The sequence below is a fragment of the Sciurus carolinensis genome, chromosome 17, assembly GCF_902686445.1.
Source record: "Sciurus carolinensis chromosome 17, mSciCar1.2, whole genome shotgun sequence".
Classification (NCBI taxonomy): Eukaryota; Metazoa; Chordata; class Mammalia; order Rodentia; family Sciuridae; genus Sciurus; species Sciurus carolinensis.
The window spans coordinates 10,995,762-11,006,579 of NC_062229.1; the positions used below are offsets into that span (position 1 = coordinate 10,995,762).

The following is a 10,818-nucleotide window of genomic DNA, read 5'->3' on the forward strand; positions in this document are numbered from 1 at the left end:
GATCAGCAGCATTAATCAAGTGGATATTCTTAAGACACAATCATGTTCATTCAACTCTACAATTTTTTATTTTTCCAACATGACACTTTGTTTCAAATGTAAAAATTTCCCAAACATCCTTACCCAACACTAGCTATAGTCATTCCACAAGTGTGAGAAGTTAAAGCCATTAATATCATTGAATGAGCAAGTTAACACAGCTGGATATTTAGGTTTAATGCATTTTCCAACACACGTTGCAACTGGCTACTACATGTGCAAATGTTAAACATTTCTGCTGTGCAGCCTCCTCAGGGCACCTTTAATATCCCTGTTCCTCAGGCTGTAGATGAAGGGGTTCAACATGGGGGTGACCACAGTTTACATCACTGAAGCCACTGCACCCTTTCTGAGAGAATGTGACACAGTTGATCCAAGGTACACCCCAAAGCCTGTTCCTAAAAATAAGCAAACAACTGCCAGGTGAGACCCACAGGTGGAGAAGGCTTTATACTTCCCACCTGAGGATGGGATCCTCAAAATGGAGGAAACAATTTTATAGTAAGAGAAAAGGATCCCTGAGAGAGGGGGAAAAGACCATAAAAGTCTCCCAGAACATACTGGACAATGTTATTAGATAAAATGTCAGAACAGGAAAGGATCAGAAGTTGAGAAGGGTCACAGAAGAAACTGGAAATTTCCATATCCTTGAAATTGGTGATTTGGAAAATCACCAAATTGTGCACCTGAGATTCCAAAAGGCTGAAAAAGAATGACACCAAAATTAAGAACCCACATTTTCGAGCGTTCATAATGACCAAATAATGCAGGGGGTGACAGATAGCTACAAATCGGTCATAGGCCATGACAGTCAGAAGCATATAATCCATACAACCAAAAATGATAAAAGTAGACATCTGAGTCAGGCAGCCTACATAGGAGATGATACTGCTATGAGTCTGAATGTTCATGAGCATCTTTGGGACCATGGTGGAGATGAAACCAATGTCAGCCACGGACAGGTTGGAGAGGAAGAAGTACAATGGGGGTGTGGAGATGGGAGTCAGAGCTGACAGCCAGGAGGCTGAGCAGGTTCCCAAGCACTGTGACCAGGTATATGGACAGGAACAGTCCAAAGAGGATGGGCTGCAGTCCTGGATCCCTGAGAGTCCCAGGAGTTGGAATTCTGACATGTCTGTTGAATTTTTTATGTCCACATTGGATGAACATCTTTTGAAAAAGCAAAAGGGTAAGAAAAATGAAAAAATAAATACATCAGGAGGACCCCTCACTCTGTGTGTATTCAAATTCAGGTGTGCACAAGGAAGCTGCTCACCCTGGATTTGCACATGCCCTGCCCATAGTTCTCAGTAGTGCCACACCCAGACTTACACACTCTCACTCTCTCCATCAGTCATGCCTCTTTCGACACCTTATTTGGAGACATTGAATTGAGCAAATTTAGAAGTCCAGGAGCAGAAGAGAGAAGTTCATGATCCCAATTTTTATAGCATATTTTTTGGTGGAAAATTGTGGTGGGAGTAATAACTTTCTCATTAAGTAAAACAGTAAATGATATTCTACTTCATTCCCATCAGGATAATTGCTGTTAAGGAAAGGAAAATCAAACAAAACAGGAACTGTTGGAAAGTTGTGGATGACTGAGAAACATTGCACACTTTGTAAAACAGTAAAATGGTACAACCACTTTGGAAAATATATGGTAGTTTCTCAAATAAATATAATATGCCCAAAGGAATTGAAAACAGATATCAAAGGGATATAGGTACACCCATGTTCATAGCTGCATTATTTACAATAACCAAAAGCTAGAAGCAACCTAAGTGTTCATCAGCAGGTGAACAGAGAAATTGCAGCATATGTGTGTGTGTATAGTGGAATATCAGTCTATATGCAAAAGAAAGGAAATTCTGACATGTTACAACAGGGGTATAGCTAAATGAGAATCTTAGGTTAAATAAGTCAATGAAAAATGGTTAATACTATATAACTCAATGTATATGAAATACTTAAAGTATGCATTTCATAAAGAATTAGAACAACCATTAGAAAAGTGATTGCCAGGGACCAAAGGAAAAATAGAACAAGGAGTTGCTGCTTAATGGATATAGAGTTTCAATTTTGCAAGATTGGTTGCATAGCAATGTGAGTGTACTTAACACTAGGAAACTATACCCCAAATGGTTAAGATGATATGCATGTGTTATGCATGTTTTACTTCAATTAAGAGAATTTTAATGAAGAAAAAGAAAAAAGAAAAAAGGGTCTTTATAAAAGTTCATTAAGAACCAGTTCAATTTACCTTGTTTTGTTCTAATAAATTGAGACAAATTTCATTATCTTATTCCATTTAAGACACCACCTGGACTCCAATCTTTGACAACCAAGTTGAGAGTAACAGCTCACAGTCAGAAAGCATGGTTATGAGCCAGTTACCTTCAAGGGTTTTATTGTTCTTTTATTTTCTCATTTCCCTCCTCTGTAAATTTAAACTTGCCCATTAAAGGTTATGTAATATAATACAAATATCCTTGTCATTGGCACATTTCAAGTTCCAATAAATATGATTGAGTTAAATGCACAAAATCAAGGATAAAAGTGATTGCAAATATGGACAAAGTAGGTGATATTAAATTCATAACTGATAAGAAAGATGGTGGATACTTTATTTTTATGCAGGTTTCTTTGCATCAAACCATACAACATCAGCAGAATAACTGGGATATAAAACAATCCCTTTCTTTCTTTATTCTCCTTGATTCTGTCCTCCTGCTGACCTGTTAAAACTGCCCCATGGTTTTATGATCTCAGTCCATCAAGTTTTCAGTTTAAGACTTTAACATGAAATAAAGCCCCAAAGCTCAGTGTTAATCTCCAACCACTTTAATTCCACTCTGGTCAGGCACTCCTGACAGATGGATTGCAATTCTCACTTAAGCTACACAAGAGTAACTTGCTTCTTTATTTGTAAATTTTCACTGTGAGCGAATTGTCTAAATACAGTATAATAATGACCTACCTGGGGTTCTTGTTTTAAGAAATCATCTTTAAAAATTTTCAGCTACCTAATTAGTGGTTCTGGGTCACTTATTGTTAAAGTCACCTGTGGGTATTTTAGGATGTTCATGTACCCTGACATCAGGTCAGACAGTTTATTCATCATATCTGAATATGGATTCCTCAGTTGTCTCTTCTTACCCCAGAGCTGGAAACCACAGTCTACCAACATCCCGCCACTTACACCATATGGGTTCCATGATACAATACCTTCTCTTAATATCAATAATATGCACCACCTATATTAAAGCACATGGATTTGATAATACTGATCTCAAAACTAACATTGGCTAGAGAGATTTCAACAATTACATGAGAAATTTGAGTTCTTTTTAAGATAGGAATTTTGGATAAGGAGGGAAATATTGAATATTAAAGGAAACATTCACAAGCCTTTGAGATGAAGAAAACACTGTTGTAAATCTGGCGCCAGGTGTCCTTGTCCCATAAACTTGGCTCATGCCCCTGTAAAATGGGGGACATACACAAGTGCAGGGAAACCTAGTGTGAAATCATGCAGCTCCACCCTGGCCCCACCTCCAGATGGGCCCCTGATACAGCTCTTCTACGAACATCATACCCCAGCACAAGACACCACAGCTTCTCACCCTCAAGACAACCCACATTCTCCCTTGAATGTGTACCTACCTTCCTAAATAAACCTTTGTCTATCCCTTTGTCTGGTTTATGCTAAAATTCATCTCAGTCTCATATGCCAACAACCCCATTGATCCAGATTTGAGCTCCCCCTCTACTCTGGGAACTTCTTAGACCCATCTCCAGAATCATTTCTTCTCTTGTGACATTACTATCTTTGCTGATTTCACTCTCCTGCAAAGCTGTCTCCCAAACACACCTACTTCATTAAAAGGAGGTGCGATTTTCTGTTGATGCCTCCCTGTGAATATTCATTTATGTTCTCATGAAGGATTCCATAAAAATTTACCTAAAGAGTACCTAATCTCATCTAAGTAGTCCACAACACAATACCCTGTGCCTCTGAAATGGACTAGTTTTTATTAATCTGAGGCTTTAATTTGTGAAGAACATTTCTCTACCTTAAAGTTTTATCCTATGCAAAGAATTACCTGAAGAAAATACATCATTTAACCAGTAAGATTTTTAATATGACAATCATTTCAAAACTTTTTTTTTTCTCAATCCATGTCACACAAATAAGAGTGTCTGTATAATATGTTGGCAGGGAATAGGTGTTTGATTTCCAAAGAACAATCCTTGGCCAATTCACTATTAAAGAGTTACATTTATTTCTCAATTTTAAAAAGCAGTCATTATAGTTATACTTATTAGTTGGGTTCATTTTTTTCTGTTTTCTCATAATTATTGGTGTATTATAATTGTACATAATGGTGATATTTTTTGTTACATATTCACACATGCACATTATACAATGATATAATTGGCCAATATAATTTCCTAGTATTTCCCCTTTCCCTCCCATCCTCTCTCCCCTATAAGCTTTGCTCTACCATGCTAACATCTCTTTGACTTTTTAAGAGCATTATATTCATACCTAATAGTTGTGTTTATCTCAGCATAGTCATATGCCCATGGAATTTGATTTACTCCTTTTCAGGCCCCATCTTTCCCCTTATCCCTCCCATGATCCCTTTGTCCACTCCCCTCCCTCTACTCTACTGATCTTCCTTTGGCTCACTTATTGATTATGATTTATTGGTGTTTTCTCCATATACATAACATGGAAGTTTCCATGGTACATTTATCTATGCACACACTGTGATTTTGTAAGATTCTTTCCATTTTTCCTCCCCTTTCCCATCCTTCCTCCTTCCCTCTTGACCTCCTTCTTCTACCCACTGACCTTCCCTATATTTTATGTTTTCTAATTCCCATTCTTTTCTCCCCCCTTATTTTTCTCTTGCTTACCAACTTAGAGAAAACATTTGTGTCTTGCTTTTCTCACTTGGACAATTTCACTTAGCATGATCTTTTCCCTTTCCATCAGTTTACCAACAAATGTGGTAATTTCATTCATCTTTAAGACTATGTAAAAGTCCAGTGGGATACATACCACCTTTTATTAATCCATTTGATAATGGGTTATCGCGTTCCCTCTGCCCACAGAGAGAGACACGACAAACATCTGAAACTTTGGAAGTTTATTGTGCACAGTCTTCCTTTCTTTCCCTCTTTTCTATCCCCTTCTCTCTTTTCTTTCTCTCGCTCTCTTTCCCTCTGCTTAACTCTCACCTGCTCCGGTTGCTCCGCTTCTCCCACTCGGCTCTCGCCCTCGCTCGCACTCTTCTTCCTCGCTTCTACTCCTACTCTCAGCTTCTTCCTCTCAGCTCCTTCTTACTCCCCCACCTACCAAGCTTATATACACTTCAACCAATCAGGGGAGAGCACACGAGGTAAACGCGCGGACAGCTGCAGGCATAGAATAGGTACACGAGGGGGGCATGCTCTAATCACATCGTTAACTAGCCAATCATTGGAATTCGCTGGTTGTTTACTGTATAGCTGGCCGCTTTTGGCTCAGCGCCAGGCGCCATCTTGACCGTGCCCAAGGCTGGGGGTCCCGGAAACCCCGACAATGGGTATCTTGGCTGGTTCTATAATCTATTTTATCACCACTTAAATTTTTTTTTCTTGCTTTGCTGGCAAAGGTGAAACACATAGGTTGTTTTTTCCTGAGTCATGAGGGTGGAATAGAGGGATTTTAAAGAGATTATTCAAAATCTGCATTCCAGGTGTGTGTTGAGGTCTGAGGTTCAAATTCACTTGTTAAGTTGGGATATAGCTGTTTCTTACATTTTTGGCACCACCCTGAAATCTGCATTACTTCATTGCTGTGGGAGGTGGATGTGCTCAAGGACCCAGAACTCAGCCAAGGATGGGGATGAAGGCAATTCTGCTTCCCCTGCAGTTAGGGAAAGGGAGAAGGAGAAGAGAAAAAATGAGTCTATTTTCAAATCAGCCTCAGGGGCAGGGCAGCAAGGGCTATATTCAAAGCATGAAGTGGACCACTGTTACTTTTTCTTAGTGTGAATTTCCACCTTCCGTTTCTGTGGGAAAATGTGCAGGAGTCATCTCCAAGATGCTTCCTGTGCAGAGAGGGCAAAGTTTGGGGTAAGTGACTCAAAGTCCTTATTGCCTGTCAGATGGGACTGGAACACATAAGGTTATATAGCATCAGGGCTGCCCGGAGGGCCACGTTGGAAGTGGGTGGGTGACTGGATGAGGCATGCTAAGGCAGGGAGCATGTTGCAGCAGACCTCAGCTGAGCAGGCCTGGCTTCCTTTCTCTGGACAGCAAGTGTAGCTGGAATCACAGAGCCTGTTCTGGCAGCAGGTCCACGTGGACCAGATGCTCTTGGGGGTTAGAAGTTTCTCTGAGTATTTAACATAGCCACAAATTTCATCCCAGATGAGGGAACAGGCAATCTGTCATATGCAAAAACTTTGCCTTGATACTTTTCCTACCAAGATGCATTCAGGGGGTCTGAGCACAGGATATTGTGGAGCCTGGCCTGTCTCCTTATCATTATCACAATGCCATCAACTTAAAGTGGGTTCCTCTCTGTCTGTTGTACCAGGAGTCTCCTTATATGTCCTGTTGGTACACTAGGCATGTTGATAGTCAATGGACAGGGCCCTTTGCATCCTTTTCTTTAGGCTTCTTTGAAGATCACTTTGCAGAGGCTGCCAACAAATCTGGAGATGACTTTAGTTTCTGTCCCTCTCAGGCATTATACACCAAAGGGCACCAACTACTAGATGTGATGGTGTGTGTGAGGTTGCCCCTCCACCCACTGAAGCCTTTTCTTTTCTTACATCAAGGGCTCTCTGTCTCATGAAAGTCACTTTCACTATTGTGACCTCCAAAAAACCCAGGAGGGTCAGGAGTTTGAGAGGGCTGTTTTCAAGCATGTAGGAGCAACTGGTGAGCTCCAAGGAGGATCTGGATGGGACCACACAACATGATCTGTGCTGAATGATCATCAGCCTCCCCTGCTGTCATCTCTCCTGTGACATGTGGCAGTTCTTCCACAGTGAATGCAGCAGGCACCCCCACTTCTCTGCCCTGTGAACCCCAGGAATCCCACATGGAAGAGCACAGTGGGCATGGCTCTCTTAGTGCAGTGACCAGGAAGAGAAATGACTGATGGGATTGTTGGTGATACAGCCTGCAAGTATCCTCGTACATATCCATGGGCAAACAGACCAATGCAAATAAGGTTACCTAGGAAAGGAGTACAAGTTACTTAGGATAATATTCTCTGATGCTTACTGTAAAGCAATAAAAAATAGGGTGTGCATATAACTAGAGCAGGGTGATGTGCATGAAATGAGACAAATGGCCTCCAACTCATTGCTCAGCACCTGAGCCTGCAAGCCCTGAACCTCAGTTCATGGTGCTCTGGCTTCTGTCACACTCCTCATCATCCCTATCAACAGCATCACTGTGCTTTCATAGAGGGTAGGAAATACTTGTGAAGGACCCATTTTGTGCTGTTGTAGGTGAAATTGTTATAGGAAATAGAACCAGTTTGTGTGAAAAACACATTTTAAATATGATATATTATAGCCCAGCAAAAAAGAAAACAAAAATTTCACAAACACCATACATGAAAATTAACATACTGAAACCCTCCCACCTGCACATTCAAACTGTGATATTTGCACTTGTGATACAGAAAAAATACCTTCAATCTTTCTTGCTGGATGCCAAGGCTCTCTGCCCTCTTAGACAATTAGGCTGCTTCTCTGCTTGGTCATGACAAAGAAGTACACATCCAAAGACCCACGCATACCTGGTGCCCAACAAAGGATCAGACTCTGTGGCCAGCATTTCTAATAATATGCCATCAGCTGGGAGCTTCCTGATGCAGAACCACAGCAGGAGACACAGACACACAGTTCATTGGATGAGAACCATCCACTGAAGGGTTGTAGGTCAGGTTGACTGTGGATTCATATATGACCATTGAAGCTCAATACACAGAGCTTATAATTAGACTAATTGGTCCATGCAATGCTCTTCTCTAAGGAGTTCTCAACATTAATGCAGGAAGATGAAGAAATGACAATGAAGGTCCACTCAAGATTTGGAACCTCGCTGTAATTGGGAGGAATAATGTGGAATCAATTTACTCCTCTTGCTTCTAGTTTTTTTAAAGATACATCAGCTTTTAAGATACATTCTTATTTCGTTAAAATATAAAATAAAAATTTACTATGTGAACCATTAAAAGTCTATGCTTCAGTGACACTTATTTGGTGATTAACGTATTTTCAGTTCAGCATTCAGTCCTTAAGAAATAGTGGATCTATTGATCCAGGTGATTTTCAAAGGACTCTGCAACACTGGAATCCTGTAAAACTCTAAAGTGTGCCTCAGACCAAGCTCTAAGGTCTCTGGAAATTCCCTCTGTTCCCACCTTCTTCTCCTAGGCTCATGGACTTCTCTGCCATTGTTTCTGAGTAACTGAGGGTACTAGGTACTGTTAAAGAGTTATTATGTTGCTCATGTGTCCCTGACACAAGCACAAACAAGAGCTGTCCTGCCCTGTCTCTGGCTCTGTGGTACATTCCTGAGTAGGACGAAGGTACAGAGAGGAGAGCATCAGGCCACTGAGCATGGCCAGGACCTGTGCACAGAGCAGGGATCTATTACATGCTTACCATACTTTTAATTTTTATCCCTCTGTTCCAAAAATGGTGTGAGTCCTGGGGATTCATGAATGAAAGGGAGATGGTCATTTTAACCAAATATGTGGTGTTATATACAAAAGAGGAGTATGAAAATGTAGCATTACAAAAATAGGAAAAGAGTAACATCAGGACAAGGAATATTCCAGTAGAATATTAGGAAGATTAGCTTTTCCATATTCATAATAACTATCTCTCTTGCTTTTACCCAAGTTTTATGCCTTGCTTATAGATCATTCACACAGGGAGAGCATGTTTTCTGTTTAATTTGGTTTCAACATCATTGTATCAACTAAAAATCATCTTGGATGACATTGTCGACATTAGAGACACTAACAACCTACCCTTTGGTCAGGAGGGAATGAGTCCAGTCAAGAGCAGCCAAAAGTAAAGCGTGAGTCTCAGCATGTGATACACTCATCTTTTTCACTGTTGTCCAACAGTCAGCATGCTTTCAGCAGAGTCCAGGGGTCTTAGCTGCAGGCACAGCTCTGGGACATTCTTTACCCTTCCCAGATTCCTAAGTAGTAATCAAACCCAGACCTATGGCAGCTCCTCTCTAGATGGAGAGGGTTGATAGCCAGAATATAGGAAGATGTGGCAGCTTGAAGGAAATCCTGGCATGGAGAAACAGCGAGGTCTGTGCTGGACACTTGTGTCCACTGGATATTAGATCCTTTCTCGTCTCAGCCATTCTTCCACAAGTGGTGCAGCTGGTGCCACTGACAGGTCTGTCCTTAGATCCATCAGAAATTCCAAAAGGAAGTACACAGAAAACAGGGTCTCATCCTTCAGTGACAGGAAAAGAAGCACAGGGCTTCTTGTGAAGGGGGCAACCTGCCAGCCCTGTCCTGCCATGATGCCATGTGCCTCCAGTCCACAGTGTATTCAAACATAGACTCAGTTATTCAACCTAATCACCTAATACAGGCACATAAACACCTGTGCTACTTTCCATTCTATCCATTAAAATTGTCTGACATTTGTATCTGGAGACAACTGTGCACATGAATTTGAAGTCTCCACATAAAATGCAGAACTCAGCACCTGGCACTCAGGAGTCTCTCCTAGATGATCATATATTTGAATGTTATCCTCATCCAGGTCCACCTCCTCCTCATCACCATCATTGGTTAGCCCACATTTAAAGGGACACCTTTTCTCCTCTTGTGGATGACAGTGCATGGTAGGAAGTGTCAGTGTGGGAAAAAGACAAGACGTCCCATGAGCTCTTTTTTGCACTCACCACAACCAAGAGTATCAACTCACAGTATCTCATTGATCTGTTACTTGTTCTCCCCTCTGGGCAGACAATGTGCATGCTCCTTCTGATGGAGAAGAAGTAAAGCTCTGGAATGTCCTTCCTCACCCTTCCTCTCCCACAGCAGTTACTGGATCACACTAGGACTCTGCTGAATTAGGACTAAGCAGGGCAGAACCAAAGCCCAAAAGTCCCTGGTGCACAGTGACCCCCCACGTCAGCCTCATGGTGTAAACACAGGCTCAGATAGGAGCTTCCTGAGGCAGACACCCCTAGCAGGAAGAGCCAGGAATGGAGTCCACTGCACTGGAGTCCTCAAGCCCATGAGTTGGAGGCACAGGATGATTGTTGACTATCCTGTGACCTTGGAGGTTTAGTGCACAGGGTTCCTAACTCACCAAGTAGTTGAAGCACATCAGAAAATCTAAGAGCTTCCTAATATTAATGATGGAAGCATATTAATGATGGAAGCAGAGCAGGAGAAATTGAACATCAGCAAGTGTTTATCAGTTCATCTCTACAGATGAAGAGGGTCTTCTGAACTGTGAGTTTTTCATTTCTTTTGTAAAAAAAAATTTCATTTTGTACAAATATTATTATGGCAAATTTAATTTATATAAAGTTATAATCCATTCACAAGTATGTAACTCAACAGAATTAACCACATAAACATTCTTAAGAGAAATTCACCATCATCATTTCAAATTTTTTTTTCATTCCAAGTGATACTTTGTATCCAACGTGAAAACTTCCCTAATGTACCTTTATAAAACTGGCTACAGCGATTCCACTAAAAGCATGTGAGAA

At 41.0% G+C, this 10,818-nt stretch overlaps 1 pseudogene; it reads right to left on the reverse strand.

The window, feature by feature from the left end:
* Positions 1–264: 264 nt before the first annotated feature.
* Positions 265–3,229, reverse strand: LOC124968026 (putative gustatory receptor clone PTE01; annotated as a pseudogene).
* Between the last annotated feature and the right edge of the window lie 7,589 nt (positions 3,230–10,818).